The sequence below is a fragment of the Homarus americanus genome, unplaced genomic scaffold (genome assembly GCF_018991925.1).
Source record: "Homarus americanus isolate GMGI-L3 unplaced genomic scaffold, GMGI_Hamer_2.0 scaffold59495, whole genome shotgun sequence".
Taxonomy (NCBI): Eukaryota; Metazoa; Arthropoda; class Malacostraca; order Decapoda; family Nephropidae; genus Homarus; species Homarus americanus.
The window spans coordinates 4967446-4973445 of record NW_024732415.1 but is presented as its reverse complement, the minus strand read 5'-3'; the positions used below and the strand labels follow the sequence as shown (position 1 = coordinate 4973445).

The following is a 6000-nucleotide window of genomic DNA, read 5'->3' as shown; positions in this document are numbered from 1 at the left end:
TACCTCACTCACTCTAACCTTCTCACTGTAACCTCACTCACTCTCTCTCTCTCTCTTACCTCCTTCATACTTCCCTCTCTCTTGTTAACATTAATTTATTTTAGAGTCGTGTTTTTTTATTAATAATGGACAACATAATGCTAAGCTAATTTAACTAAAACTAATAATATAACCTAACCTATCCTAACCTAACCTATCCTATCCTATCCTATCCTATCCTATCCTAACCTAACCTAACCTATTAGGTATATTAAGAAAAAACGAAAGTTGTGGGTCAATTAAAAGCAATAATACCATAGTTAAAACAGTAATGTACAATGAAAGATTAATATTGGGATACATTTTTGTTATTGTTTTAGGTATGTAGATACCGTGAGTGATGCCCCAAGAGGCTGTGTGTGTGTGTGTGTGTGTGTGTCACCTTTTTATGTATTTGTCCCTGTGGGCTGTCACGTAGAGGCTGTCGTGTGTACAGTGACAGTATAGTGACCTCCACTACCCTCACTCACTGCACCACCGCTACACCTTCATCCCTGTTGTGGGGTATAACTAGGTATTGTGGGGGTGCAGTGGTGGTGTAGGCTGTGTTGTGGGGGTGGTGATGATGTAGGCTGCAGGGTCGTGGTGCTGTAGGCTGCTTGGTGATGGTGGTGACAGTGGTGGTGGTGATAGTAGTGATGTAGGCTGCGTGATGGTGGTGGTGGTGGTGGTAGCGGGTAAGGCGGCGGCAGCAGCAGCAGTCATTCAGGTGGCGGGCGTGGTGGAGTGAGGAGGTTCAGTGGTGCTGGTCTGGGCGCCGCCGCTCTATCATTACTTTAGTCACACGGGCCGCGGCGCTCACCACCACAACACACGCTTGGTGATCCTATGGGCACACCACGTACCTCTGCTGCTACTGCCAACACAGAAACTACCTCACTAGCTAACTATCAGTGAAGTTGAACCCACTTGTGAGGTGACGACGACAGTGTTGTAGCTGACGGATAAACTCACTCCCACTACCCAGTGAACGAAGGGTTTTAACAAGGTTGTGAGTACGGTGTGTCGTTAAGCAAAGACCGGTGTTGATTCCCGGTGTTAGCTGGTGTGTGCCGGCGTGGGTCGTGGTGTGAGTGGAGGGGATTGTGGAGTTTTAAAGCTGGTGGAAAGAGTTGGTGGAGTGAGGGAGTGTAGTGGTGACGCGGGGGAGGACCCAGCCAGGGAGCGGAGTACTTCCCTTTTCAACCAGGAACACCTGTGCCTTTCTCACTTAGGATAACGTATCATCATGTGAGTATTATCACCTCTCTGTTGTGGTCGTGCTGAGCCGTCACGGTCAAACTTGTCTCTTACTATGTTGTTGATTCCTTGAGGCTGAGTGATGTTTGACCTTAAGACCTTTTAACACCAGTAAAGACCTTACTCGTAAATTATAATACAGTTATGGAGGTAAATTAAACGACAGCGTCTATGTAGATTAAACCCGAAAATTTATACGACAGTAATGGGAAGAAATTCACTGGGCAGTAACGGGTGAAAATTGATGCGACAGCAAAGTAGGAAAGTTACAACACAGCGACTACACAAATTTTCTCGATGACAACTGAAGAAAAATGACACCAGTAGTAACAGAATGGTACTAGTGATGGGGGAGGGAAGTCTTATACTGTACAGGTTAATAATGGGTAAATAACACTCACTATCACATTAAAACAAATAAAATGATTCACACTCACTCATTACCCATCAACATCACTTTACTACCATAATATAATTCTTTAATCCTTATTCTTTGTCATCTACGACTTACAACACTACACAACCCGGAGTCAGCATTTTCTTTATTGACAATCGTGTACCTTAAGTGGGAGACTGAGTTGGTGTTCATAAATTAAAGTTATTGTCAGTTTCTAAGAATGTATTGTGTATATTTATTGTTAACTTTAGTTTAATAACAGTATGACTTCCCTGTGTATCGTCATATACTTGTTTCTGTAGTGTAGGTGTAGCGAGTGTTCGTCCTGTGTGTGTGTGTAGGTGTACCGGGTGTTCGTCATGTGTGTGTGTGTAGGTGTACCGAGTGTTCGTCATGTGTGTGTGTGTAGGTGTACCGGGTGTTCGTCATGTGTGTGTGTGTAGGTGTACCGAGTGTTCGTCATGTGTGTGTGTGTAGGTGTACCGGGTGTTCGTCATGTGTGTGTGTAGGTGTAGCGAGTGTTCGTCATGTGTGTGTGGTGTGTGGTGTCCTGTGTGTGTAGGTGTACCGGGTGTCCACCATGTGTGTGTGGGTGTACCGGGTGTCCACCATGTGTGTGTAGGTGTACCGGGTGTCCACCATGTGTGTGTAGGTGTACCGTGTCCACCATGTGTGTGTAGGTGTACCAGGTGTCCACCATGTGTGTGTGGGTGTACCGGGTGTCCACCATGTGTGTGTAGGTGTGCAGGTGTCCACCATGTGTGTGGAGTGTGTACCGGGTGTCCACCATGTGTGTGTGTAGGTGTACCGGGTGTCCACCATGTGTGTGTAGAACTTGTCCACCATGTGTGTGTGGTGTACCGGGTGTCCACCATGTGTGTGTAGCTGGGTGTGCATGTGTAGGTGTACCACCATGTGTGTGTGGGTGTACCACTGTGTGTGTGTGGTGCTGTGTGTGTGTGTTCGTGTGTAGGTGTACCAGGTGTTCGTCATGTGTGTGTAGGTGTACGGGTGTCCACCATGTGTGTGTAGGTGTACCGGGTGTTCGTCATGTGTAGGTGTACCGGGTGTCCACCATGTGTGTGTAGGTGTACCGGGTGTCCACCATGTGTGTGAACTAACACCATCTAAGACAAGTACACTGATCATTGTGTTAAGTTTGCTGGAGTTAGGACATCATTGACGTAAGGCTCAGGGTAGCAGTGTGTCTTGGTGTCTGAGGTTAGTGTCTTCTGGCTGGGACTTGGGTCATGGTAAGTGTATCTCATGGTGCTGTGGTAAGACCTAGTTGACGAAGGCATTGTTTACGTGGGGTTAACAACTGTAGGAGAGTAATTGTGATGGTGTTTTCTCGTGGAATAAGCAAAAGGTGTGTTTGTGTGTGTGTGTATTGGTCTGGCAGCTGGGGCGGGGCGCTGGTGTTTAGGTATGGGGAGGGAGGGGGGGGGGGTGTATGGCGGGCCAGCTGATGGAGGCCACGCCCACTAGACAGCCTCTGGAACCGCTGCCCTACGCACCCACCAGGGATCAAGCCCTCTACGTCATGGCGCGCCCCTCACACTTCTTACCCACGGCAGCGTCCCTCCAGTAGTCTCCTATATTACTCTCACGCCACTATTTTTCCTGACTTTGTTTTCTTATTATGATCCAAGAATTTTTTCCCCTTGTCACATTTTCTTGTTTTTGGGCTTCCTCTTCTCACATTATCTTCACGGTGTCTCAACCTCTCTGGCTCAGGTCAGGAACACGTCTAGACTCTGCTCTTACTCTACAATTCAGTGTTTTTGGATTGGATCATATTTTTACTGTACTCAAAGGTTGCTCCCTCCGGTAATTGCACAGGTATTTTCAGGCGTGGGTTGTTGCTGTTGATCTTGATGATGGATCGTTTAGGTGTGTGTGTGTGTGTGTGTGTGTGTGTGTGTGTGTGCTTCAGCTTCATCCATGTATCACCTTCATTCGCCAGTGTCACTATCTCTTACGTCTTCTCTCCTCACGCCACATACCCAGATGACATGTGTACCCTCACGTATCATGTAACTGTCATCTGCCTACATGTGGAATGTGTACCTACGTGTTGTTTTGCTTTAAGTCTCGTATGAGCGATGTGTCATGTCCATTGGGAGTCAGAGGAAGCGTCTCTCATAAAGGTTACCAGACGGTCTGCCTCATCAGCACCTCACGTCCTTATTATATGTGGTGAGGCTTCCTGTGTGGGTGTCCTCCTAACTCACGGTCCGCAGCTGAAGGAGGGCGCGAGATAGGGAGAGACGAAGGTGGAACAGTGAGGAGGGGTTATGCGGGATAGGGAAGATGGGTGAAGGAGAAAGAGGAGGTAAAGAGGAGGTGAGGGCCTCTCTTACTCTCCTGGGCTCTCGTGGCGTTAGATGTACAGAGAACAGAGGCGTGATCTGAGGGATGGGAAGTGAAGACATGGTATCTCTTAGAGCACGGGAAGTTATCTATGTTTTGAGGGAGGGGGAAGGCCTGATGGGTACCTAGGGAAGACGGGAGTTAGGCATTGGGGAGAGGGACGGAGAGGGTAAGCAGGAAAGAGGTGAAGGTGTGGCTCGTCAATATGGTGGTGTGGTGCAGGTGTGGCCCATTACTGAAGATTAGCGTGGTGGCCAGCTATTGGTTACGGAAGGTTAGTGTGGTGACCACCAGCTGGCAGTGTCCCCACAGGTGACAGAGGCAAGTGTTAGTCACAGTGTATTAGGTATGGCGTCTCATTTGGCAGGGCACACAGTCTCACTTTCTTTTCTGGCTTCTCGTTATTGCATTTTTTTAGATGTTTTTTCTTTCCCAACCTGAAAGAATTACGACGGTCACGGGTTGTGGAAATAGACAAATTATATTGGGATGGTGTTGTTGTGGACGTTAATTTATGGACAGCAACAGCCACTACTCTGCCGCTGACAAATATAACCCACATGTGTTGCGGTCATAACACGAGCTAACTGGCCTTTTTCTCTCATGATATCAAAGTGTAGTAAATCAGGTTTGTGTTGAGGTTGTGTATGGGATTAGATATGGAAGAGGTGTAGTGGGAGGGTGAGGTGGTGGTGGGGGAGGACCAATCAGCGCCCGTCCTTATCAAATATACGTGGTGTGTGCTATATCAAGGGTGCAGGGGGCGGCCATCACGAACTGGGGCACCATTTCTTCCTGTGAGAGTGTCATGTTCTTCTCTGTGTTACCTCAGTAGCTATACAAGTTACAGATTTGGGTTTAGTCTCTTTAATTCACAAGTGGAAATAATATTTTAAAGTTTATAAGTGATTCCAGGTGTGAATTTTAACATAGTAAAATTAATTGGTGTTAATCCTCACCCCGCTCCGCCCCACAGAACCCCACCCCACCCCCACAAAACCCCACCCCCACCCCACAAACCCCACCCCAATTCCCCACACCCCACAATACCCCACCCCCACAAAACCCCACCCCCACAAAACCCCATACCACACCCCTTCCTTCGTATCCACAACACACGTCATTCCTTATCAGTCTTCCTCTATGTCATACAGCTTCCCTCTAGTCTAACTGTATCATCATTTCCTCCTCTTATCTCCCCTTATCTCGCGTAATAAATCTCCTTCCCTTTCATATATCTCCATTAACCCAATATCCTATAGTTCTTTCATGTAGGGGACTCTAAGCGTCTCTAACTACACAACTAAACCCTTCCACTAAACTTCACAACACACCTTACACCCACCCGCAACACACCACACCCACCCACTACACTCCACAACACACCCTACACTCACATATAATACTCCACAACACACCCTACACCCGTTCCACTACACTCCTCAACACACACACACTACACCCACCCACAACCCTCCACAACACAACCTACACCCAACCACAATACAGAAACAAAAAGAGCTGTAAATTATAGAGTCCCCTCAGGCTCTGTTACCGTGTATGGAGGCGGCCCACACCAGCAGTGAATCTTGGTATTAAACTCAGGTGTAAGGTGTTGAATGAGGCGTTTGTTTGTGAAGCGCTTTAGGACGGTGAAGGTGGGTCTCATGCCCCCTGACTCCTTGCGGTACTGAATACACACAACACTGAAAGACCACTCGTTCATTGTTTATCTAAGAGTGACTTGACGACTTAGAACACATTTTTATTACACAGACAACTTAAAATTCTTATTATTATTACACAGACAACTTAAAACTCTTATATTACACAGACAACTTAAAACTCTTATTACTATTACACAAACAACTTAAAACTCTTATTGTTATTACACAGACAACTTAAAACTCTTATATTACACAGACAACTTAAAACTCTTATTATTATTACAC

The 6000-nt window shown here is 46.8% G+C and overlaps 1 protein-coding gene across 4 annotated transcripts in view; it reads left to right on the top strand.

The window, feature by feature from the left end:
• The first annotated feature begins 758 nt into the window (after positions 1-758).
• LOC121868632 overlaps positions 759-6000 on the top strand; it is a 92472-nt gene continuing 87230 nt past the window's right edge. For 2 of the 4 annotated variants that reach the window (XM_042369466.1, XM_042369470.1), the window contains exon 1: positions 761-1269. The gene's annotated coding sequence lies outside the window, so the exon portion shown is untranslated. Of the gene's footprint in view, positions 1270-6000 lie in introns of all 4 variants that reach the window. The other 2 variants (XM_042369465.1, XM_042369467.1) reach the window with 2 other exon arrangements.